At 39.3% G+C, this 27,371-nt stretch overlaps 1 protein-coding gene across 1 annotated transcript in view; it reads left to right on the forward strand.

Annotated features, from left to right (window-relative positions):
- Nucleotides 1–1,369: 1,369 nt before the first annotated feature.
- The window catches only part of fut8a (fucosyltransferase 8a (alpha (1,6) fucosyltransferase)), a 100,270-nt gene continuing 74,268 nt past the window's right edge, over nucleotides 1,370–27,371 (forward strand). Inside the window, exon 1 of the mRNA XM_079833165.1 lies at nucleotides 1,370–1,536. The gene's annotated coding sequence lies outside the window, so the exon portion shown is untranslated. The remainder of the gene's footprint in view (nucleotides 1,537–27,371) is intronic.

Here is a 27,371-nt window from a genome sequence, read left to right on the forward strand (position 1 = left end):
TTCCTTTTGCATTTGCACTTTTGGTCTGAAAGTGCCTTTGCGTTAATTTTGCCAAAAATAGAACTTTTTGTTATTAAAAAACAAACAAGCAAGTTCAGCATGGGTGAGAAAAAGTAACGCAATGCAATAGTTTCTATACAAAGTAACTCAGTAATGCAGTTAGTTACTTTTTTTAGGAAGTAACTCAATATTGTAATGCATCACTTTCAAACATAACTTTCCCTAACACTGATCTTGGCCATGTTGCACTAGAAAGAAAACAAAGACACATGACAAGAACATCAGCGATCTAATATATAGATGTCTTGACAGAATGACAGACAGTCAGGTCTGACCACCAATATGTCATCCCATTTCTGACACATAAAAATATCATGGTTTGTTAAATCATAATTATGAGATTAAAAGTAATGGAAAAAAAGTACAAAATGATGAGATACAATGTCATAATTATGTCATACCTTCGACTTTTATCTCACAGTTATCATTCATAATTGCTACTTTTGATCTTATAAATATAATATTTTTTATTTTGTACAGTAATTAAGCATGATTTAACTTTTTCTAATGTGTTAGAAATGGGATTCCATAAACCAAAGCGGTTGGTCTAACTTTTATATTTGTTTTAGTTTTTTTATAGTTGTTTTTTTATATGTTAAAATACTTAATCATTGCTTTCTTTCATATGTAAATATTGTGTTGTCATGATAAGCACAAATCCAGTCGAGAAAAGTTAAAAAATAAAACACTGAGAGCAAAATATAAAGTGAAATGTGAATATGAAGTGTATAAAATATAAAAATGTGGTAATTATAGTGTCACGTTACATGTAGTTACTGTAGTAATAACTATACATTTTGCATGATTACATGCAACTAACCCTAAACCAAACCCTATAGTAGCCTAAGTACATGTAGTTAATTATTATTACTCAGTAGGCTACTTAAATGAATAATTACACTGTCACATGGACACCTTTAAAAAAATCTATATAAACAGTGACAAATAGGCAATGTCCAATAATTAATAGCCTATTATGTTCAGAATAGAAAGTCTGAACATTAGATTTTCGAGCCTGATATTAGACTGGACGTTAATTAGAAATGTAATATCTATTAATCTGTACTACCCCGAGAGTGTCTTTTATTTGCATAATAGTGGGCTTTTCTTTACTTTTTTAATACAATCCCACACGATCGTTCGCATTAAATTGCTTTGTCCGCGGTGTCATTAGTGAATGAATATGTGTCACATTTGCATGGAGAAAATCAGTCGAATTACACTGGCAAAACCATGAATAATGAGATCCAAGAAATTGGATCATTGCTGAGGAGCACTTGTATCGTGGTGATCTGACACACGCATGCGCAGTGCAGCCCGGTGACAGCCAAGCAGCCTCCTCAAGAGCCCCGCAGTGAGAATTCAGACAGCAGCAGTCAGTCTCCCCAGTTCCTGTTTCCGCCAGGACTCGCGAAGCATCCCTTTCATTAAAACATACGCGCTGTGGAGATACAAGTACGCCGGTGCCAAATAAAGGTAAGTGTGTCGCCGTTATATACGACCGCATTACGTTAAGGAAAACGGCGTTTTTCTCGCCGGCGAGTTCGCTCCATCCCGGCCTGTTGCTAGCTTCCTCGGCTGCTGAACGATAAAAATAACGGTCAGGTTTGCAGCTCGAGTGCATTGTGTTTTCGCGCCGTGATACCGAGGTATGCTCCGGTCAGACAGTCATTTTGTAGCCATTACCATCACGGCACAATGTATAATGTGTATATGTAGTAGGGAGAGATGAAGACGAATGATTGTAGCGGAGCCAAATAGAGGAAGCCTAACGTTCCTTTCAGCGAATCCACACCATATAGCTCAAACGGGTCTACAACACACATTTACATGACTAATTAATACGTGGTTTGTATCAGGGCTGTTAAAGTGGAGCAGCCTAAATGTCCGGTAGTATGTTAGCCAGACATTTAGCAGAAAACACCCACAGCAGTTGCGTGCCCATGTTTATGTGGGTAGAAAGGAGAAAGGCAAGTAAACATGAAGACACTGCAGAAATCGGGAGTGTTTACTTTTAGACCCTTATGAGGAATACGGCGTATTACTGAGCAATACAAATTGTTTAAAGAAGTAGTTAACAACACACTATTTAATTTGCATAACTTTTTGGGTTCCTTCAAACCTGTATGACTTTACTTAGTTAGAACACCGTTGCTGACTTTACTTAGAAATTTCCATCAAAAGACTGAAATGGGGACTGAAAATGTCTCAAAATTGGAATAAGTGTATCATGAAAGTAGTCCACATGACTCATACACTATTATGTGTTTTGGAGCCAAAATATAGCAATTGTGTGAGGTAGGCTACAGAATTAAATTATTTACTGAAAATCATGACATCCGTCTTAGTTCTGCATGGAATGTTCATGAGAGTACATGAAGAAAATGGAACGGTTTGTGAATAAGTGATTCGTTTGATTGGTTTATTTTTTCATAAAAATAAAAAAAAAGATCTAAATGATTTGCTCAAAAAGTGGTCTGTTTCCAATACAAAGCTAATGGATGACTTATTTTAAATAAAGTGCATGCATCATGTGGACTTGTGTGAATGTGAGTAAAGGATGATGGCATTTTAATTTTTCACAGCCTGTTATTACAACAATACAAACCACTTATTATGATGATGATTGTTTTTCCTAGCACAGTTCCCACAAGTCCTTTCCCTGTTCTTTATAGCTTGAAGGTAATGTTTCTAAACTGCATTGGGATCAGAATTTAAGAAAGTGACCTGCCTACCTAGACAGCATATTTGTACTTCATAGGCACAGGAATTATTTGTCTCCTCCAGTACTCTTCCTTACTTAATCTACTACTCCTATCACACGCATTAGACACAGTAGGATGGGCACCATTAATTATCATCATATAACAATTTGGCTTCACTCTTTTAAGGATACTCTGTGGTTTTTATCTCCCGTCATGTCGTCTGCTGTTTTAATCGATGCTCAGAAAACATTTGCCTCACTTAAGAGCCTTGTAAAATCAATGTGTTCTACAGATGTTCTGCCCAGTCCCTGCGTTTCCAAGTGTTCACAGATAACAAGCTTTCATAGTCAAGTGTGTTATTACCATAGACTGTAAAAAAAATATGGACGTAGTGTCCGTGACGTCACCCATAGGATTCTGATGAGCAGTTTTGAAGTGTAAAGTAGGGTTGAGCTGGTCGTTGTCATCTTGGCAGCGCTTCATCGTGCGTCACTCCCGGGTAATAGAAAATGGGCAAAAAGGCGGGATGTGGGCGGAGCTCAAGTGACGCGATGACTAACAGACAGCAGATAAATGGCTATCCACCTGTCACTCGAAGTGGCCACGCTCTTAATTATGCAGAACTTTAATACTTTATATAATGTAAACAAATGAGTTCTAAAAAAATTCACCCACCTCACAGTTGTCATGAAGGGCAAAATTAGCCGTATAGACCAAAATCACAAATTGTACTAGGCTGTAAACATGTTTTAATCTGCTGTGAAGTTGGCCATTTTAACATGGGGCTCAATGAGATTCTGCTCCCTTCTGGAGCCTGTCCCTAGTGGCCAGTCGATGAATTGCAGTTTATGTCACTTCCGTATTGGCTTCCAGAGAAACTGCGGGAGGTTATTGGCCGCTTGGTTATTACATATACAGTACTTGGACTTGTGTGCAACATCTCAATATTCATACCTCTTTAATAGTGCATTGACATAATGAAATAATTAAAGGTGCTCTAAGCGATGTCACGTGTTTTTTAGGCCAAAACATTTTTTGTCACATACAGCAAACATCTCCTCGCTATCCGCTAGCTGCCTGTCCCCTGAACACACTGTAAAAAAAACGCGGTCCGCCTAAGCTCCACAAACTGTAACAAAAACAAACTGGTGCAGGCGTTTTTTTTACAGTGTGTTCTGGGGACAGGCAGCTAGCGGATAGTGAGGAGATGTTTGCTGTATGTGACAAAAAAAATGTTGGCCTAAAAAACGCGTGACATCGCTTAGAGCACCTTTAAATCTGCCATGATAATTGATAGGTTTCTAGGTAGATATCTTGGCTTGTATCAGTTGATTTGCATTGCATTTGGCCTTATTTCAGCAAAGATGGACAGCAGAGTACAAAAAATATGAGCATTTCATTTCATTTGATGTAAATATCTTAGCTTATATATATATTATAAATACCAGGTTTCAGTCTAGCAGTTTTCCATTGTTTAAAGAAGTACACTGGAAAATATGTTTTGTTAAGTATCTGGAAAAGTGGTTCACCGTTTTAAATAAAAAACTATATTAGATTACACCAACAAAAGCCATTTTTAAGGGTCAGGTAGAAGTCACTCCTTCACTTTTCTCATTGAAGTCAGACAAACAGAGAATGAATTCGATACTACTCTGCTATGTTTACTTGCCAGGGTCTTCAGAGCTTCCATGGCCAATGGCAGTCCTGGTAGCTTCCCTGAGGGGAGGTTCATTTAGCCAGGGGACTTTTTCTGGGAATTACTTACTAAATCCACAGAGTTATTGCTACTACTTACCTGTTTCAAATAATAAGCCATATTTGAGGATGATTTGCCACTTCCTGTGGAGTTTTTTTCTTTGTTTCTGTGACTAACCGACTCATACAAATTTGGTCTACTAAGCCTCTTCTTATCTATTAGGGGTGGGGTGGGGGCTATTCATATTTAGTGAAAGCATTTGACTGTTATAAAATGAATATGTCAGGGTGTAATGTGGCTTTATCTTGCCAAGTGAAGTTTATCTTTACTCCAGTATTTTATAAACCTTTACATCCATGTAAGTTTTTAGTATTGTGCGATCATGTATCTTGTTGAAAGTTTGCTTTTAATCTTGCATTTAAGTTCTATTTGTTCAATCACAACTCTCCCAAATGAACCATAAAAATGCATTAATTTGTCATAGGCCCCTGGAGTCTTATTGCAGTTTCTGCTCCATGAGTGTTTTGCACTGACTCACTCTGCTCACACAGTTATGGTCGTGAAACATTAACTTGAAAACCTAATATGTGGTTATGGGATTTCTATAATGTGTAGTTTCACCTTCCAACCTGATCCCAAGTTACCTTTGAACATGTAGGTTCTGTTTTGTGTTGCTCAAGTTAATGACACTTATGTGGTGACTGCACGTGTCGCAATAGTCACATGATCATGTAATAGGACAATTTGCCAAGTGGAAATCATCTGCATGCACGTCTGTCTTGTCACATTTGTCACATTTGAGTAATGAACTGAGAAATCTAATAATGCCCTCGATAGATAATTGTCTCCTGGGATGAATTATGAAGAAGAATTATTAACCAAGGGAAAGACGGTTCTGGTTTATGCTTGTTTTATTGAGATTGAATGGAGGAGTAATAGAGTGCAGGGCTTTGCTACTTTTTAACATACATTCGCCCCATGCTATGAAGCGAAGGTCAGGATGGGGTCTGTAATAAAGCTCAAAATCACGGATCAAACTGGAGTGGAGGGACTCTGATTCCCCTCCCCCACTCCCCTTGCTCATCTCTTTTATTCTGCCAATATCAGGTGACTACTCTTGGCTGAGTTTCCATAGCAATGTGGGCAGTGGGCAGGGATAAAGAGGTTCTGATCAGTTTTAATGATAGTGTAGTTTACCTCTCTGAGCAGGAGATGGAAAATCTCTCCCAATAGGTTTTGATTGGAACGGCAGAGAGGTGTGGGATTGGGCGGCAGGGACTAGCATGTACAAGTGCAGGTGTGAGTGTTTGCATGAGATGGATGATGAAGCAAGTAGCTGCGGTGGGGTGGGATAATCACATGGATGAGGTCTTTGGCAGGGATCCTAATGGCAGACCATGTAGCTTTCCACATGATGAACATTTGCACTCACTCTTTCCCCATTCTAGTTCTGCGGCAGTGGCCTGCAAGGAAGAGCTTTCCAGCCATTGTCTTTACTAACTCTCTTTCCCAGGACAAGGGGGACCGTGAGCCATTCTTCAGAGCCCTTTGGAGATTGTAAAAGTCAGTGTGTGTGCATGCTTGTGCATTGGTGTGTGTTTTGCTGGTAGGTTCTTGGCTGACTGCTTTTTGCGCCCATCAGACTTGACAGTGGCCAACGTCAGGGAGCTGTTTCATCGGCTATAAATACCACACTGCAATGTGGAGCATCGCTCTGGCAGCTGCAGGGGAACTGCTTTGCCTTCACCCACAATCGAGGAGAGGAAGGGTCAGGATTACACTGACAACAGACCTTGTTTGACCCCTGCAGAAAAATGAAGTTTTTGCACAAACATATGGTCTGAATGATTAAATGGGCATATTTTCCCTGGAAGCTGTGCATTTGCAGTCATCATAGTCAATGATTACCTACCGCAGGGCTTCATTTAAACCAAGGGAAATGTGTTGCACGACACAGCTTTTCTCCCAAAGTTCTTCATGCCCTTGCCATAGCAGACAGATGAACGTGAGCGATTGTGCCAAATGCACTTATGCAAAGCAGTTGGTAGACTCTCTCAGACCGTAGGGTCTCAATAAACCTACCTGAGACCCTTGTTTAGAGTTGAGAACTAATAATCGTGTCCTCTGCTTGAGCTATGTGCAGACAATGAGGCCAAGGTTACTGTAATTCAGGAAAAGGGGAAAAACTAGCTACAGAAATAGACTGTAACCGTCTTAGAAGCCAGGTATTTTTTCTGCAGTTCTTTGCACTATGACTGTCAGAATTACAAGAGAATATAATGTATTTGGCTTGCTATTATTATTCACCCTACTTCTGTGCCAGCAAACACACCTTGTCCCACCAGAGTTATGTCCTACCCAACTTCAACACACCCTCTGGCACACACTCCCTAATAGAGGTCAGGTAAATTTGAGTTTCACAGATGTACTTCCTGTAATCCCATCCACGTCTGTTTTTTTTCTTCTCACTTGCCTGACAAATTACATAATGTTATTCTGCAAACTTTGTGGTCCTCTTAAGAAATCTTTCCCACCTGGATAGAAATCATTGTGGAATACTATTTTTCACCGATTCTCTTCGTTTACTTTGAAGTAAAGCGAAATATCTCACTCCGCTGCCTACTGCACCTTTATTATGGATTTAGATCTTTTTGCCAATTTCTTGGCAAATGAAACCGCTGTTGGCTCAAAAAGAAAAAGTTAAATCTTAATTATTTCAATGGGTTTCATGATGCATGCACCTTCTATAAAGCCCACATCCAGACTCCCATCTGAGTGAGTAGAGATGTCATTCCCATTCAAATCAATCATCTGCTACTTACTGTAACTCAAATGTTATTTGGGAAACAAATCCCACCAAAAATAGTGATTTAATGCACCCCTTTTTTTTTTTTTTTTTACACCTTGCCTTCTTAGGAAAACTAGTCCTGTATAAATAGGCCTTAGGCTGAAAACCCAGGGGACTCATGTCTGAGGTAAGGATGATGGAAGCATTTTTGAGGCATCCAGTCCTGTAGTCTGCATTGCTCAGCACTGACCTGAGTGAGACTGCTGTCTCAGCTCAACTGGAGCATACTCAATGGCATCCCTAATGGTTTGTGGAACGCTAACGGCTTCTCTGGGACAATTAAGCATCTCTGCGGTACTCACAGTGATGGGTGGAGATATGCATAAAAAGCAACAGAGGTAGGATCAGAGGGCAGACAGGATGTCTATTAAAATCTTATTAAACAAACACAATTTGCAGGGTTATGGCATCTCATTCGCTAGCCCCCAGGAGTCATCAGGTTGAGATGGGTCAAGCTCAAGCATGCCTATGGATGATGATTGTCAGAGCTGGTCTGTATGTCGAAAGTGTTGTCATCCCTTTTATGCACAAAGCAGGGATGGGGGATTGTCATACTAAGAGGATTGATGGGGTTTGGCATGATTGGATTTCACCTTGTGCTGATTGATATCTTTAACAGTTTCAAACAACCAGACTCTTAGATTACATGATACTGCCTATCAGTTGCAGGATACATGGTGGGGAATACACAGAACCTTCACTTTAGCTTATACCATAACTTGGTTTACATGCCATCCTGGCTCAGTGTGTCTACAATCACTTAGCCATTCTGTCTCCTGCCATTGGGGTATGAAGAAAAGAAGATGGTCCAAACCTCACAGGACACAGATGTATAGGCGGATCTTTTGTGACGTCATTGTTTATGTTTGTCGCATTGCATCATGGGAGTCGTGTGGCAAGAAACACCGCTAGATACCTGTAATTTGATTGTTTTGCACGTTTGGAGGAGGATTTAGAGAAGAGGATGGTTCACTCTTGCTGTGTGGTCGATTGTACGGCTCGTTGGGGGCCTGATAAAAAGTTTTTTCGAATTCCCTCCAAAAAGGATAGCGAAAAACGAAAGAAATGGTTGCGTGCAATTAGGCGATTGAACCTGGACACCCCGAAGAAAGCCTGGATTCCTGCAGCTTCTGATCGAGTTTGTGAGGCACATTTTGTTCATGGTAAGTCTTAGTGATGTATTTATAGAAGATTGAATAAAAAATAAATAAAACTGAGTCAAATCAACCGAGTCATATGTTTTCGCGTTCTGATTCAGGTGTCTAGTTAGTGTGTACTAATTAGTACAGACGCCATTGAAAGTCTCACACTGAACACAATTGAATTGGTACAACAATCACTACATTTTCAATAAATAAGTAAATAAGAACACTGATCAATTAAGACTTACCCGGATTTGCAGTCGCAGTGAGCAGTGATTATTTCGCCGTTCTCTTTGGCGATCACCCAAGGGAGATGCAAATCACGCCGTGACTGCTTGGCCAGGTCTAACCTCTGCTTTTAGCACGATCACTGCTTTCTGTTTGGCAGAAAAGATCGGCCCAACTTTGCGAGAAACAAAATCATAGGCCTCCAGACTTTTGAAAGCCTTTAATCTTTTATGAGTGAAGGGTCCAGGGGTTTCTATTAAATAAGAATAAATGTTTCCCCAGCAGATTGGTGGCCAAGACACGGGCGAGTCGGACCAACGTTTTTTGTCATCCCAGATCTCATATGGGCTTTGAAAACTTCAATTTTGTCACCAATACAAATTTTGAGCTTCTCTCCAAACCTCCGGTCTTCAGATGTTAAAGTGCTTATATATTGTGGATTTCGCCCGCTAACTCTCTTGAAAGTGCTCGTCCCGTCTTTACAGCCCGCCATACTGTTTGTTTTGTTGCCACACAACCACTCGCGCATGCGTACAAAGATGTCAACAAAGATCCTCCTATTGAGTGTACTTTTGTAAGTCCCAGTCTCTGTCCTCTGAAAATTGCCTCCCCACTCAGCTGAAAACAAAGTGTACTATGGAATATTATAGGCAGGGAATGTCTGATAAGAACCTTCCCCACCTTCTTGTTTGAACCTTAGCACTTGTAGCACTAGTGAAATATTTGCTTCTCTCCATTGCTATTTACATAGGTTGAATTGAACACTTTAAGCTGTTGCTCGTTGTTGGTTTTGTGTGCGAATCTCGGCTATACATTTTGGCTAGATGCCCAGCTGCCCCTCACCCACTGAGTAGAGTTGTTAGCCCGGGGGTTCGGCTCAGCTGGGCCGCCTACACAGAACAAAAACTGCAGCAAACTGCAACTGGGTTTGAGACAGAAAGCTAACTTAGGTTGTCACCGAAAGCTTTAATTTGAATGTTTTCATATTGCTATACTTCACATGCATCAGTTTGCATGTCAACATGCTACTTGCAGTTGTGTGCCCATGCATCAGTTATTCCTTAGAAACTATTGCAAGGCAAGGCCATGTAACCGCTGGCCATTTGAAACTTGAAATCTGTATACTCAAAAGTGCTATGATCACAAAGTTTATCAGCTGCCGGAGGATTTAAGTAGCGATGTACAGGGCAGAGGATGAGTCGAATGCTAATTTGGTACAAAGCCAGAGGAGTACAACTCATGTGACACTGATGACAGAGAGACAGCAGAGATATTCTGGGTTCTGTCCTTTTCTTCACTTCCATCTTTTTTGAGCTGTGCAGAGGAAAAAGTACGGCCTGGCGGACTCTTTTTCTTTTCTCTTACCATGCAGGTGATGTATTGTTTGGTAACATTGCCCTTTCTTTAACCTCCTTTTCACTCTTTTCATCTCTCTGTTGCAATGTCCATTTCCTTTTTCCTTCTCTCATTCACTTTGAAATCGACTGCTTGTGGAGAGGCATCTTTGAGCCAGGTTATCGACTTCAGTTTAGACACCACGGAGTAGCATTAGCCTGTGCCAGCGAGAGGCGTGTAAGGCAGAGAAGATCCTGTTCGCAGAGATAATCTGATCAGTGGATTTGTCGACTTAATTTTTCGCTAATCCTCATAGTGTTGTGGCAAGCCCTTTTGTGTTGAAAAGGCAAAGGTTGTCTTAATTGGGATCAAGAGTGGGATTGCCATTCATGCCAACTACAACATACTTTGGTTTCACAAGCAGAATACATTATAAGATTTAGTGGACAATGGACATTGATTTTACTGTATTTGTTCAGCAAGACTCTTTTATTTTATTAAAGTGTACATTGATATATGATGATGCATAATTGTATAGCTGGTTATATGCCCAGTGTTTCCCACACATAGACTAATTTGTGGCGGTGCGCCACAGAATCAACATCGGCCGCCACATATTGCGTGTCGTTATTAACTAGGGATGGGCAACAGTGGTCGAGTACTCGAACGTGACAGCGATCATCGTTCATGAGAACGATGATCGCCCTGAAAAAAAAAATATTTGTCTCTTTTATTGGTTATTGCGTCGTTTTGCGCGGTACCTGAGGTCTGATTGGTTAGCGTTATACAGCACGCCTCCAGACCGCGGTGAAATAAAGTGAAACTGAGGCGCACACTGCAGTGATGTCTGGAATCACTGTGATCATTGAATGGTTAGTGCAAGATGTGCAGCGCCAATCTGTCATAGCCTACATAGCATTATAATGAGAGCACCGTGGAAAATGCTGTAAATGATCTGTGCTCAGTTCCCCGTGTATCAGCTGATCCACAGAGAAACTAGCGAGAACACTCAGACTAGCGCGTGAAGTTCATGTGCGCATTCGCGTCCTTTTCTGCAGATGCAGAAGATTACCTTTATGTTGTCTATCTGATTAATCTAATATAAAACACGTTTGGTTGAGCTTAATAAACTAGAAAAGCGCTGCCGTTATACCGGCTGTTCATTCTCTTCAGTTTCAGCTCAAATGCATAATGCTCGAGCTCGACATGGTTTAGAGACAGTCATATTCTTTTCAGATAGGCTATTTCTTTCTCAGAATCATTGACATTAGTAATGCAGCAGTGCTATTGCTATACTGTTCTCGTATTTTTTAACTGTAGACCTAGTTTATTTAAAGTTGTCTTTCGTTATGAGTTTGAAAACGTGCAGTGATGTCTGTAAACGCTTCGATCATGAATAATACAATTAAGTTCATGATGTGCAGACAGAGTCAATCTGTCAAAGCATTATAATGAGAACACGATTTTAATAAAATGTTGTTTCTGTGTGCTTTCGTTGTCGGTGTATCAGCGTTGTTAAGGGAAGAGCGCATTCAAAATGTTCCGTTTCAAACCATAGCCTGTCAAATCTAGCACGCTGAAGTTCACGTGCGCATTCACGTCCTTTTGTTTTAATTTAAGTTGTAATAGGTTCATATTAATATTGATATAGGGTGCGTTTGGTTTATTAACCAGATAGCAAGCTCTGCAGGGTGGTGTTATTTCACAGTTTCAGCTCAACGGCAATGCTCGATATTACTGACTTGGTTATTTGAGACGGTCATTTTATAAAGATGTTTCTTTTACAAAGACATTTATGCATCATAATCAAGCAGTTATTTTTTGTTTAATATGTTCATGTTTTCATATACCTGTTTTCATGTCACGTTTGTATTTGTCAACAACCATTTTCATAACAGTTTTCATTATCTCAATGACGGACATGCCCCGCCCCCTGCACATGCCCCGCCCCCGAGTACTCGAGTACTCGTTTTTGAGACCTATCGATGATCGAAATGAGAAATTGACAAAAATGCCCATCCCTATTATTAACTTATTTTTTTAACGCTATTCAAAACACGCAGCGTATTCGTTCAGCTGCATTTCCGTTCCCTGCTCTCCCTCTGTCTCTGTCACTCTTTCTCTCACTCACACACACACACACGGTGCGTTCCATTCGCCCAACTCGCCGGCATTTGGCGTGAGGCATGCGCTTTCAGGCTCTGTCCTCACGCTCTCACTCTGCCCAAGTAAATCTCAAGCCAAATTGCCAAACCTGGCTTTTGATATGAACCAAAGTCTGAGCTTTTAAATTCAAACAATAAATAGCATTTTGGCGCTAATGTGGCATAAGAGTTAAAGCCAGAGCCGTTGAAAAACAGAGTTGTGACATGCTTTCATCTCACAGCGGCGCACGCGGTCACGTGGTTCATGGAGCTCTCAAAAGTTCAAAACTGTCGGTGAATACATTTGAATGGCTTAAGCAGGATAGACAACAGCTTCACTATACTTGCAGCAATTTTTGATAAACAGTACAGCATAGTGTGCATTGATTATTACGTCAACAATATTTACAGTACAAGGGGGATTTCAGGTATAAGACCTTAGAAAAGAAGGCATAGACCTTACAAGGCATAAATCTTTATTCCGATTTCAAAATGCGCGTTTTGACTTTTGTAATACATACGCTGAAGTGTCTCGTCCGCCCACCCAGCTGATGTTCACTACTGTAATGAATATGAACTTAACTTTTTAATAAGCAGGGGAAATTCCCAACTTTAAACTAATAACCATGTCCCGGCTCAGGACGGTTTGTGCTTTAAGAATGTACAGGGAGACTTCAAATATAAAAACGGTGTCTCTTAGGCAATGTTTTCTCACTAAAATCATATAATTTCCTATTGATTCAATAGAATGTGTGAGCTTATTAGGGAATACCAATATGGCAGCGTGACGGCTTCACATTTTATGACGTCATGAGCAATCCAGTTCTCTATATAGATCAGTGGATATAACACATGTTGGGTTCATTTTAACCAGCATAATGGGTTGATTCATTTTTACTATAATACTAGCATAATACATATTTACATATTTTATATTGTTTTTAATACATGTTGCCTACATTTAAGCCGTTTAACAAATATTTAACTATTATATATTTAATATTTAAGTAAAAATTAAACATTTAGAAGCAATTCAAGTGTACACTCTAAAAAATGCTGGGTTGTTTTAACCCAAAATTGGGTCAAATGTGGACAAACCCAACCCCTGGGTTAAAATGTAATTAAAAAAAATTAAACCGACGACTAGGTTTGTCCATATTTGACCCAAATTTGGGTTGACATGATCCAGCATTTTTTAGAGTGCAATCGACCAGTCTCTTTTATCGTGTTCCACCGTAACGGTTCTGGATATTGTGCCGGAGCTTGTATCATGTTCAGCGGGGGAACTCAGGACGCCGCCCTGCGTTTCACTCGAAGCCGAAATATGCTGTAACTGACTCCATAACCTGTCCATAAACAAACAGTAAACAGCTCTGTGAGGACCTATTTTAACATCCTACACTGTCACAACATTTTGAAAAAATGGTACCTTTAAGGGGTACAACAGCTTGTCACTGGATAACAAACTCCTAGAAGGTTCATAGTAGTACCTTAAGGTACATATTGCTACTCTAAGGTACTAATATGCACCTTTTAATGGTAAATAAAAAAGTACAAAGTGACTAGCTGTTGTAGCCCTAAAGGTACATTTTTCTGACAGTGTAAGTATTTATATTCTGTGTCCTTTAGAATAAAATCATACAATTTTATGCAAGGCATCAGGTGCTTTCATCACGCGAAAAGACTGACACAACACTTGTGTAGAACTCGCATCGTGCCCCTGTAAATAACTCAACCGCTGGGTTGTTATGTCTGACCCAGGATCTGGGTAACACAAAAACTACTTAAACACTGTGTTGTTACGTTTGACCCAGGGACTGGGTAACACAAAAACTACCCGAATATTAAAAAAATGATCCCAAAATGACCCAAAACGCTCAACCCAGGATGTGGGTAGAAAAAATAACCCAATATTTTTCTGTTAGATTTTAGTGAAGAGTCAATAGATTTGACTGGCAAGAGGAGTACTTACAAGAAAACAGAAAATAAACTTAAAGGGTTAGTTCACCCAAAAATGAAAATTCTGTCATTAATTACTCACCCTCATGTCGTTTGACACCCGTCAGACCTCCGTTCATCTTCGGAACACAAATGAAGATATTTTTGTTGAAAGCTGATGGCTGAGAAAGGCTTCAGATAGGCCTCCATTGGCATTCAGTACACTTATACTCCCAAGACCGATAAAAGGCACTTAAAATGTCGTTACAAAGTCCATCTCACCACAGTGACTCTACAATAATCTTACGATGCGACGACAATAGTTTTTGTGCGCAAAAAAAAATCAAAATAACACCTTTATCCAGCTTGTTATTGCCTTCCGTGTGTGCCTCCACGACGCATGCGCGAGAATATGACGTAGCGCCGGGGTTCGGGAATCCATGAAATGCACACTTAAGCCCCATTTTGAGAACTACGCCGAGACCTAAAGCACGATCAATGTAGAATCCAACAGCTGAGATACGCGCGTCTTCCTCTGATTGTAAACAAATCGCTTCTGGGTCATCTGTACGAACGCCGGATCTACGTCATATTCTCGCGCATGCGTCGTGGAGGCACACACGGAAGGCAGTAACAAGTTGGAAAAAGGTGTTATTTTGATTTTTTTTGCGCACAAAAACTATTGTCGTCGCATCGTAAGATTATTGTAGAGTCACTGTGGGTAGATGGACTTTGTAACGACATTTTAAGTGCCTTTTATCGGTCTTGGGAGTATAAGTGTACTGAATGCCAATGGAGGCCTGTCTGAAGCCTTTCTCAGCCATCAGCTTTCAACAAAAATATCTTCATTTGTGTTCCGAATATGAACGGAGGTCTTACGGGTCTCGAACGACATGAGGGTGAGTAATTAATGACAGAATTTTCATTTTTGGGTGAACTAACCCTTTAATCTGTTTAGATTACAAACACATCATCGAGTCAAGCATCGTCACCATGTGTATAAATATTTAAAAAAAAAAATAATGCAAAACTATGTCTGCCAACATGTTTTTACATTTTAGCTATTTGAGACTACTGACAATTACATTTTACATCTAGACATTTTTTAAATTTAAGTCCCATAATTGAATTGTCCCTTATAAAATTTATAAGGGAAAATTCAATTTGGGACTTAAATTTAAAACATGTTCCAATATGCTAAAAGCTAATCTTTACAGAAAAGAAAATCATTTAGAATTTATGGTCAAAGTTTCCTTTACAAAACACATTTATTACGTTTTTAACTTGCAACAGTACATGCAAAGTATGCAGCAAGATATAATTTAACAGCATGACATCTATTAATTCATAAACATGTTGGCTGGAAAACAATGGCATATTGTGATGGGTTGATAATTATAGTTATCAATCCATTCTAACTGATTCTTACAAGATGAATAGACATCATAGAAAACCAAACATTTACATTGCAAGGCACAAAAACACATGTACATAATAAACGACACCTGCCAGATATGTCAACAGGCCGACCTTATTGCTCAACCATGAACGCGTTGTTGAAACTGTGTAATATATGTTGTAAAGAGGTTCTCTTTGGTCCTTGTTCAGTCTCAAAACCGTGAGATCATGATAAAAGAGTGAAAAGATCCAAGGAAGGAAGTGATTGGGATCGAGCAAAAATCTTTCAACATTTGTGATTGTGTCTATGAATGAATGCCCATAAGTGATGCAGATAGCAGTACTGCATGGGGTCTGTTTTGCTGAGGACCTGCCACTGGATGAGCTGCCCTCTTTAGTGCTCCACTGACATCCATGCTAATCAGCGTGCCTAGTGACACACTCTGCATCACTGCATGCCCGAGTTTGGTGCGACTGGATGTTTCGGTGCTTCAGTGATTTGCACGGTTTATTGGTGTGATCAGAGCGTCTTTTGTGAGCATTAACAGTCGCGCATAAACAGGCTTTTCGGCATTGGAAAATAGAATTTCAGGGCAGTTGAAATGCCCTTGGGACGCAATCACAGAGGCGCTCCGCAAACGCTTCTGAACGCCTGTGGCCTACCGCACGGCACTACAACATTTATTTGAAATCACTCAACATTATTCATTAGCAGCTTTCTCTCTGTGGTTTGTATGTTGCATTTATTCGCTTACATTTTACTTTGCATGCTAGCTGGAAACCTGGCGTGACATATACAGTGTTCTAGCAGGAGGCAGCTTGTGAGAGAGGTATCATTTGTCTGAATGAATCACCTCATCTCCTCCTCTCATGCCGCACACCCAGCGATTTTTACAGCGCGGGGTAATTGGCCACTCTGTTTCCCATCTGTTGCGTGCTTGCATTCTTTGTCATATTCCCTCTGCTGTCCTGCCCACCCTCAGAACCAGCGGCACAAGGGAGTTTTGTGTTTTTGCCAACAAGTGACGACAGAAGCAAGATCAAATAGAATTCATAAAAGTCGATAAACATCCGCCTGCCGTTTCATTATCTCTCTGTCTCCTCTCCGTGAGCTGGAGATGCGGGTGCCATTTATTTCCTTAGAAGAAGGCCTCTCCACTCCTGATGAGAACTTTTCCATTTCACATTCTTGCCCTCGGCAATGGATCAGACTGTCAAGAGTTACTTGCGTCGCCGAACTCCTCCACGATTCATCACTCTGTTTTTTGTTTGTCTTTTTTCCTCCAGAAAGAGTTGTGGCCCATTACATATGTGCCTTGGAGAATTTTTTGCTTTAGTTCCAATACAGAACGACAGTTTTTTGGGGGGGTTTATTTTCATTTAGTTAAGGTTAGACTTTCAGAACACAGCTCTGTGGCTGAGGGTGTGAAATAAACATCCAAATGCAGGTGCTTTTTGAGCTGTGGCGGTGATTGTGCTCCTCTATCAGCAATTGTAGTGGGCGACTTGTAATCACAGATTGACATTTGACAAGAACTGCTGTTGCTTAGATGCATAACACACTTGAAGAAACATGTTTCATTATCTTGATGAACAGACAAAACATAAGCCATCATGTGCCTGATGAAGATGTCTGATTCGCTGTTTTTGGTCCTTCTGTGGTGCTCTGCCACTAATGTCTATATGTAAAGTCATATTATTTTATAGAATATAGACAGTTTCATTGGACGCATGCGCGTTGCCACGGTTACACGCCTGGCCTGAGGTTAACTTCCGGTCTGTGTTTGTTTATCGGTCTGGTTAGGGGATAGTATGTAGCACTACTCAGTAGAAACACATTTTTGACGTACTATTCTTGGATAACATGATATTAATATTAATGATCAAGCAGAGAGCATATGACACCAGCGCAAAAACTGTGTGCGACTCACTAAAAAGCCTTGAAAGCATCATAAATATCCAGTCTGACTGCATACAAGAGCAGCATCTAATGTAATTTAGACTGTATGTCTAATGTAATTTACTTGTTATTTATTTTGCTTGATATCAGAAATAATCTACTCTAGAGGTAATTTATTCTGGCGTATTCTGCGTTTACACTTGACATTAACATGCGATCACAGAGATCCAATCAAGCAGATCAGATCATCAGTCAATCAGGACACAGCGCGTTTACATTTGTTCAAATCAAGTGATCGCCTTCTGGATAACTGATCGGATTTATGTTTCCCGCAAAATATTTAAATTAGGTATGTAATAGGCCTCCTGAAACAACTTTCGCTTTATCCTCTATTAATGGAAGTGCCCATAGAGCACGGATTTTTGTGATGCATTCATATCAATCTCAAGTAGGGTATTTAATCTATAAGTTTAAGTTTCCCAACATTAATCTTATATTATGAAACAAAGAAACATGTTATTCTGACGCATTGCATGATTTATATAGGATACTGTACAGAAAACGGCATTACACGGTCCTTAAAGGGTTAGTTCACCCACACATTTTAATTCTGTCTTTAATTACTCACCCTCATGTCGTTCCAAACCCGCAAGACCTTCATTCATCTTCGGAACACAAATTAAGATATTTTTCTTACGGTTTGGAGTGACATGAGGGTGAGTAATTAATAACAGGATTTTCAGTTTTGGGTGAACTAACCCTTTAAGGGGGGACGTTTTCCCCCACTCTATATTGCAGACAGAAATGGGAGATTATTTATAATAAACATGCTGAAACAATAAAAACATATAAATTAAGATAATGTTGCACATTTAAAGGTAGGGTAGGTAAGATTTGGTTAAAAAACTTTTTTCCAAATTTCCAAACTCTGAAAAAGAAAGTATAAAAATTGAGTTCCTGTAGACCTCTCACAACTGTTTTAAAGACAGCTCATTATTTCCATTCACTCCACCTTCTCCCTTCTGGGCTCTTTCCAAAGCCACGCCCCCAAAACACATGAACGCGATACACCGACCGCTTAGCTGAAAGAGACGCATTATTTACCTGAGGCGAGCGGAGAAGAAGGAGCGGAGTGCATGTAGTGACATGATGTCAGAATCACATGTAATAAAAAATCTAACTTTATCATTATGAATATAAACAAATAAGATGTCTTTTAGTACTCACTATCAAGCTAGAATAACGATACTGGTAAAGTTTAAAATACACACACAACACAGTGTCTACGACACACACAGATACAAGATAAAAACATCAGTAAACATAGGTAGAGAATATAAAAACAAACCAAGGGCCGAAATAAACGTGCAGGTAAAGTTCCCGGTGAACATGGTAAAAGAGTTTAGACAGAGGGTAGCTAAAGCTATCTCAGTTCTAAAAAAAGTTCCTGGATGTGGTGTACTAGCTTTTACTCATGAATTTTGTTATCTAAAGTTACATTTTGCGAAATTCAACACAACAACGATCAACTTGAGCTAAGCATATTGAGTATTTATCATCTCTACTAATGGCTCACTAAGTGTATAACATTGTAACTTTATGCTAAGTAATGTTATGTTAGCTATATTAGGCAGCTACGTGGGCTAGTGATACATGCTTCATGAAAACATAAACCAAAAAAATGTATAATCAAAATGAAAGATTACCTGTCCAGCAGAAATACAGCCTCTTGAACTCCTCAAATCAAATGGGTGCGCCAGGGTTGCCAGGTTTTCACAACAAAATCCACCCAATTGCTACTCAAAACTAGCCCAAAACAAGCCCAATCGTGTTTCTCCGGTAAAAATTTGGGGGGTAAAATTTGTGTCTTTTTGGTAGGGCTGCCTGCTATAATTCGCAAATCCCGGGGCAAAATATCACATAATTGGGGTCGCTTCAACCCGCGGACATGAAAAACAGCCCGCGGCAACAGTGTTGAAGTAGCCCGACTTGGCAACACTGGGGTGCGCGCATGTGGGCAGATCCTGGAGCAAAAGCGGTGGTAGCCATGGTAGCGAGAGAGAGTGACAGTCGCCCAGGTCAATCACTTGTTTCGGCCCGAACGAAAATAATGAGCTGTGTTTATTGCAGATTAAAAAGTCTAGAGTCACTCGATTCTTATACTCTCTTTTTCAGAGTACTTACATTTTAATTATGCATTGACATATAAAGAAAGTTTAAACAAATTTGGACAAAGGTGTTTTAGATCATTCTTACCTACCCTACCTTTAAAACTAAAGATGATAAAGCATAAGATTAAGAAAGATAACGCAGCCTCTATTGTTATTAACCCTTTGCTAGGGCTGTAACGATTTGCCCAAAAATAAAACCTCGATTAATTGAACATTTTACCTCGATTACGATTAATGAACGATTAATTTGCTTTTTTTTTTTTTTTTTTTTTTTGCCTTCACAAGGTTTTTGAGTAAGTTCACTGATAAGGTTTGTACTGTAAATATGTTCTACATATTTATATATAGAACAGGTGGATTTTTTTTTTCTAATGAAAAAGTGCATTTCTTTTTGATTTTAAAATACTTGAAGAAAACGGTTCATTTTCAGCAGTTATTGTCTATGGGGCAGATTTCTGCTTGTTGTACATAAGATACAGATAAATTAGTAGGCATAGGCCTACATTCCATTTATCTGAATACATTAATGAGAGAGTGATTGTGTGTGTGAATTACTTATACCGTCTCTATTCATTATGAAGCTGTGGTTTGTACTTCAAAGGTATTAAAATGTATGACTATAACGGTTGAGTTTCTAAGCTACTTTAGTGACTTTACTTTAGTCACAGGACATCGTTGAGACGTTGAGCGTTTCTGCGCGCGATCTTCGCGTGATGTCTGAGCTTCTGTCTGAGTGTTCGTTTGTCACAATATATCAGGCATTAGTTCAACATAATACACATCTGATGGCCGAAACTCGCTTTAATGTTCAAACTGGCAGGGCTTAAACCACATACAAATGACAAGCTTTGTGAGGATAGGTGAAAGAGGTCTGCCTTCAGGGCGCGCGTGTTGTCAGAGATGCGATCGGCTCGGCTCTGTGTCACAGAAAAAAGCTGAGCACTGAACGGATACGTTTTCCGTATTGTTGTTTTTGAATAGTGCACAATCGCTATACATGTTGAAACTGGCAAGCCTTTAAACGCATGTACTTGACAAACTTTATGAGCACGAAAGTGAAAGCGATCTGGCTTCAGGGCTTGCGCGCGCCGTCTGTGTGTGTGTGTGTGTGTGTGTGTGTGTGTGTGTGTGTGTGTGCGCGCGTCAGCGGTAGGCTGTATGAAGAACGGCAATTAACTTACCTGTATAAACTGTGTAAAACATGCAGTTACTATAGTGATTCTGGGCATCTATAAACACAGATAACTGCTCCTGCATCTCTGTGTGCCTGCAAACTGCACTTGATGTGACTGACAGGGCGGAGTCACGTGAAAACCGAAATAACCGACATGGGAAAAATACGTTGGTTAGAGGTTCTGAATGTCGGTTTCGGTTATTTTTCGATTAATCGTACAGCCCTACCCTTTGCGGACGTCTACCGGAAGTTAAGTTTGGGCCACAAAAGCGTGTATGCGCAGTAACGTTTGTTTATGTTGTTGCCATCGAAACTGTCTATAAATAGAATATATATTTTTGAAAGAAGTCTCAGAAGCCGAGCAGCCATTACTTTAATCTTCAGAAATCACTCTAAAATGCTGATTTGGTCTTCATGTAAGATTTTTATTGTCAATGTTGAAAACAGTTGTGCAGTGCTGCTTAATACTTTTTTTAACTTTTGATCAATTGAATGCGTCCCTGCAGAAAAAAAAATATTAATAAAAAAAAGACCCCTAAAATGTTGAATGGTACAGTATATTAGATAAATGAAAAATGGCTGGCATTATGATCGGCTTGTTACATTGCACATTGCAGTTAATTGTTTTAAATGTTGTTTGCAGTGCCAATTTGAGCATGTCTCAAGCCAAGACAAAAGCCTGTTGTCTTTGGTCTCTGATTAATTGTCTTACAGGGGTTTATATGCGCCCTACGGAAAACTCCTACACATGCTATAGAGCACAGAGGACTCTTTCACTGTATTCTCATTGCATAGTCATGTCAAATTCTGGAGTCTTGGTTTGATCTTCAAGCTCTTCATTTTAAACTCTGCTTTCAAGCTATGGTCTTGAAAATGCAAACATATTTTTGCATTCTCTCCTCCCTCTATAAAGATGTCCAAGTGCATTATTTGCTCTGAAAGCCTCAGCGGAGTGATGTTGACTAGTTCATGCATGATAAAATTGCAGATGACAGGTTTGTTTATGCTGTGAAGTCAAGAAAACAATGTGAATGATGCCTTGATCTGAAGGGCTGGAACATTTTGACACCTTTTAGAATTGCATGTTTCTTTGTTGTTTCAGGGTTTGAAAAGTAGATGAGTCAGTTATTCTGTTCAATGTAGTTATCTGACCGTGTCGCATATATAACTCGCACCAACATTAGGGATGGGCGATATACCGGTAGAAATTTGTCATCCAATCTATCGCGTTTAAGCTCAAGGGACATTGCTGTGTTGCACGATCATGAAAGCTTATCATTTGAATGCGTTTGTAATAGGGCTGAACGATATGGACAAAATTTCATATCACGATTTTCATGCCTGATATCTCGATATCGATACAATACGATATGACTACGTGTTCGGTGAAAACCAAAATCTGAATTAAAATGTGTTTGATTTAAGCCTACATTTCAAAAATTTGTGTCAGAAAATATATTGTTTTTAAGCCTTTCGCACGTACGATCACACAGGTGTAATCAGTCTAGGCTGGTCCCTGGAGCGTATGATCAAGTGCATCACATGATCAACTGCTAAATTCAAATGTTGAATTTAGCCAGAGACAGGCGCGCTCAGAGCTGTCATATATCACAACTTTTCAGTGTTTTCAACCACATACTGTTTATTTTAGGTTTCAAACATATAAATTCACATAAGTACTAAAAAAACAATACATTTAGAGTTTGTAAAATACACACTGATGTCTATGGAAGAGGTAATAATAATCCTTTCCTTTCCATTATAATTCGACACGTTTTATTCATATCAGATACACATTGTGTAAGTAACTTCAATGTTTACTCTATTCTATTCCCAGTTCACCAGCCACTTACTTTGAAGTATTTCGGGAGAAGTGTTCACGTGTTGTAAACATAGAGGTTGTAAATCCAACAGATCCGATTCTCTGAACTGTGTCTGCGGCACAAACTAACACGGCGGCGCCCATCGCGCATACAGCTCAACTAACGCGATCGTTATAAAGGTGTTTAAACAACAATATACTTCCACTTGCATGTATTTGTCAATCGGAATATCAGATATTTCATGCCATAGCTAACACATTTGTGAATATTCTGAATAAAAAAGGAAAAAATGACATAAAAGCAGATCATCATTCATTCAGCACTGTTGCTGCTGCAGTGTGTCACGTGACAAGCAATGACGCGTCACCATGGAAACGCCGCCCCCCCTCTCACAATATAGTTCCCACGTCCCTGGTAGGCTGTGCGCGCTGGCTTTAGCGGTGCATTCAAGGGCACTCGTAAAACTGATATTTGTTGTGACTGCCAGAGTTGTATGCAGGGCAAGCGCGGGGAGGGGAAATCTATATCGTCTATATCGTTGCTTTTTTCAATAGTAATATCTTGAAAGTTCATCTAGATATAGATACGATAACGATATATCGTTCAGCCCTAGTTTGTAAGCATTGCTGTCTGAGAGACGCGCGCTCATGAAGCTTGAATGTTAAATACACATACTTATATGTAGGGGTGTAACAATATTCAAACTGAACCAAAAAACCATGATACACCACCCATGGTATGTACTGTGGTATGGCCCAGCCCTGCTCCATTGTTGAGGTTGACCTCACTTTACCTTATGTCACAAAACAAATTTTCTTCCTTGATATTTGATTAAATAGTAATTATGGCGTGTAACGGCACACGTATTCGTCCCGCAAAATTTCTTGAGTACATGACGAATAAAAGCCTAACCACCAATAATCGCAATAAGCTCCATGTTTTGTTACTTTCGATAAGAAACAAAGTGTCATATTTCAAATTCTGTCCATTTTATAGCAAAATTCAAACAATAAATGCCGTTTTGACGCTCTTTGATGTGGCGTGACAGATCACTGTATAGGCGCCGTGGTGAACGCGATCATCTCTTCCTCTTTAATACTAGTTACAGAATAAACATGAATGAACATATAAAGGTATGTTGAAAGATACAGTACAACTTACTGAAACATATATATCTCATGTAATCGCTCAATCAGTGTTTCAATGGCGGAAAGACACCAATAAAACAGCTTGTAAACAATGTCACGCATTACATTTACCTCAGGCAAGTCATTCAGTGTCCACAGTTCTAAAAAGTCACTAGAGAAATGAACTCTTTCACTAAATATATATGCACTATATTTTCCTATATATTCGTTAATATTTTACTTTGACCTGTTAGCGATGTCTTGATTATATAATGTATGTTTAAAATATCTGTCATGAAATTTTACTAAAGATGACTGCCTTACGCCTGAATGAACCTCAAGACCAGAAATGATCCTTCATGGCCGTTTTGCCTGTGCAGCTCAGTCCGACCAGCCTTGTCCAACTGCCTTCAGATCAATATGACCATCTCAAAACCACTTTGAGTCCCTGCCCAGAACGTAGTGACAACCATCTGTCAGACAGATTCTCCCAAACGCACATGAACATACCCTCAAATCTGTCTCCATGGCATTACCAATTGTTGGTTCGCTTGAGTCTTTCTTGAACACTGAATATGCCTAGTTCTCCGCCAGCTAAATTACATTTCAACACACTCAGTAATTTAGTGCAGAATGTTAAGGGCTTAATGATGCTGAAACTCATCACCCTTGTGAAGAAAAGTCGGGAGTTGTCGAGGGGAGGGTGAGGATGTGCAAGCACCATCAAGCCTGACACTGTGAACTTCAGCAGGTACAGGTCTGCCATGTTTAGCTGCCTGTTTCGGTCTGCTGTTGTAAAACATGAATTTCGGACCATTAGAGAAATCTGTTCGGGGAAAATGAAAACCATTTTCACTTAAGAATATCTGTAAGGATTTCACTGCCTGGTTTCATGAGGCCATTTATTTATTTATTTTTAAAAAGCAGATTCTCAGGGTTTAACCCGGCCTGTTTTTTGGATTATGCTTCTGTTATCAAATGCAATATAAATTTGCTCGTTATGCAAATTATTCTGTTTGGGTTGAAAGCCTTTTTGGTTCATGCCAATGATGTAATTTATTGAACAGAACATTGATCTTTTGATTCAAAAACTGTATCATCTAGTCCTTATATGAATGATGTTGCTTCTATCAGATTACTGGTGTGCATATTTTGTCGTTGTGGGGCCTCATGCTTACAGAAGTCAGCTAAGCATTCTTTTGTTCATTTCTCCTTAACACCACACATTTCTAATTATATAATTATTATGTACTTCAAGCACTAAGAGGCTGATTAAAGCCATTAATAGGCATCAGCCGATTGTGTCCTGCTAATCAAAAGAGGGCAGAAAAACGTGTCCAACTGTTTGTTTAGAAAATGTTTCTTGTGTAGAATTTATTGCTGTCAAAGTTAATGCGATAACGCATAAATGCAGTCTCACTTTATAAAGGCAATACACAGCCCTATCTCTGAGTGAAGTAATCACTGAGACACCAACAGACATTTATCGGTAACTTCGGGAGGAGATTGGTACTTTTACTTTAATTTTTTACATTTCCATAACTGTTTATTTCACAAAAAGTTGTCGATTAGGCGGGAGTGTGGGCGGGACCTTGATATACCCAAGATGTCAGCGTCATATTTGGACACTGGCGGCTTCACTTACTTCAACGGAAGAGAGTGAAGGCACATTGTCCATCTTTTTTACAGTCTATGGTTCACACACTGAAGGTACTGAAGGTAGGACAATTTTCTGGAATCGACGGTCTGTGTGAAAGGGATTTATGAATCACACATAGTTCGCCAAAAGCTTTGTTACCTCTGATAAGAAACAAAGTCTCTGCTTTCAAATTCCCTCCATTTATCACGAAATTCAAACAATAAATGCCAGTTTTGCTGTCTTAAATGTGGCGTGACAGATCGCTGTAGCAGCCTCAGTTCAAGAAAAACACATCTTTTTTTTGTCAAGATGTAGAAAAAAAGTCAACAGTCAAAAAGTTTTTGTTTAGATCACAAGAACATTTTGTTGTGATTATGGCCAAGCAAGTCCAAATACAATAATGCTTGAGCTCTAACAGCTTTTAGATGCTTTGCTTCTTTCATGTGTTAATTGCATGCTGAGAGACAACCTACTATTGTTGTCATTAGTCAAACAAGTTGATCTAGTAATACTATGTTGATCTAGCTAATCTAGTCACCTGAGATTAAACACTTACCCGAAGGGCATGATAATGACAGAACTGAGATTAAGCCTCACCACACAGTCACAGTTAAAGTTACTCTAGTACCACCCCCAAGATAGAACAAGGAATCTTTAACAGTAATTGTGTAATTCGTTAAATTCGTTGATTTGCCTCCATCCCAATATACTGAACAACGCAACATACATTCACATCAAACGTTAGTGGTAGAGTTATACTCACGGAACACTATAGTTATTCACAATCACGAAAGTTCATTATTTGCATGCGTTTTAAAGCCTTTTAAATGCCGGTTAAACATTTAATTCACGTGCTTATGCACATGCACTTTTCCGAGCGTGCGCACTAAAAGCCTGTCAAACACGTGATTACTGGACTAATACTGTCACACACAAGGTTAACATAAACACAGCCGGTTATGTCTAAAGTGAAAGTAAAATCGGCGTGTGTCTGTAGCTATATTAGATGCGGGCAGGTCTTAAATTGACAGCAGCGCAGCCTAGTGAACACGCTGCCGCTAGTCCTTAAAGGGACAGTTCACCTCTAAAATTATGTCATTATTTACTCACTCTAATGTTGTTCCAAACCTGTATTCATTTCTTGTGTTTGAACACAGACAGTTGAATACCAGACAGCTGATGGTTGCCATTGACATCCATATTATTATTTCCTACAATGGGGACCAGCAACTGTTTGGTTTCCAACATTCTTCAAAATATATTTTATGTCCAACAGAAGAAAGAACTTTATTCAGGTTTAAAACAACTTGAGTGCGAGTAATCGATGACAGAATTTTCATTTTTGAGTGAACTATTAATAAAACAACAAAAGACAAAGAGAAAATCACTCGCTGCTCTTGACTGAAAAACTTTAATACAGTAGCTTTAATAAGAATCAATGTATATTTTCTAGTGAAGTCTATGTAGTGTTTTATTTTTACATTTTTTCATTCAATTCCATACTTAAATGCTGCTGTACAGCTCTGAGCTGCCAGTGTAAATCTTTATATACATTTATTTTATATTATACAATACACTAGGAATGTGTACAAGGGTTTTTTTTTAAAGTAAAGTTTTAATTTTAAGTAAGGTTTTTCAAGTCTTTTAAGTAAAATAAAGAAAGAGTATTGCAATAAAAAAATAGTCTTTTTTCTCCTTAACCTCTTGCTCTTCCTAAGAATAGAATAACAAAAAACTGATGTGACAAGCCATCAGAACCGAACCGAACCGAAAACTGTGGTTAAAAAACCGAGGTATGTATTGAACCGTGGACTAACTGTATTGTTGCATCCCTAGTATTTATGTATTTATAATTATGAATTATTCCAATCAGTTGCTCTTGTATAACAACCAAAAACAAACGGCAATTAGTGTGAACGTCAACCTTAGTATTTCTCTAACAATGTTCTTAAAAGGCCGTTGAGAGGGCTCCCTCACCCTTTTTTCCCCCAAATGTACCAAAATTAACATTGACCATGCATTATCTGTATCAAACTGCATTTT

This window comes from Gobio gobio (assembly GCF_949357685.1).
Source record: "Gobio gobio genome assembly, chromosome: 13".
In the NCBI taxonomy this organism is placed as follows: domain Eukaryota; kingdom Metazoa; phylum Chordata; class Actinopteri; order Cypriniformes; family Gobionidae; genus Gobio; species Gobio gobio.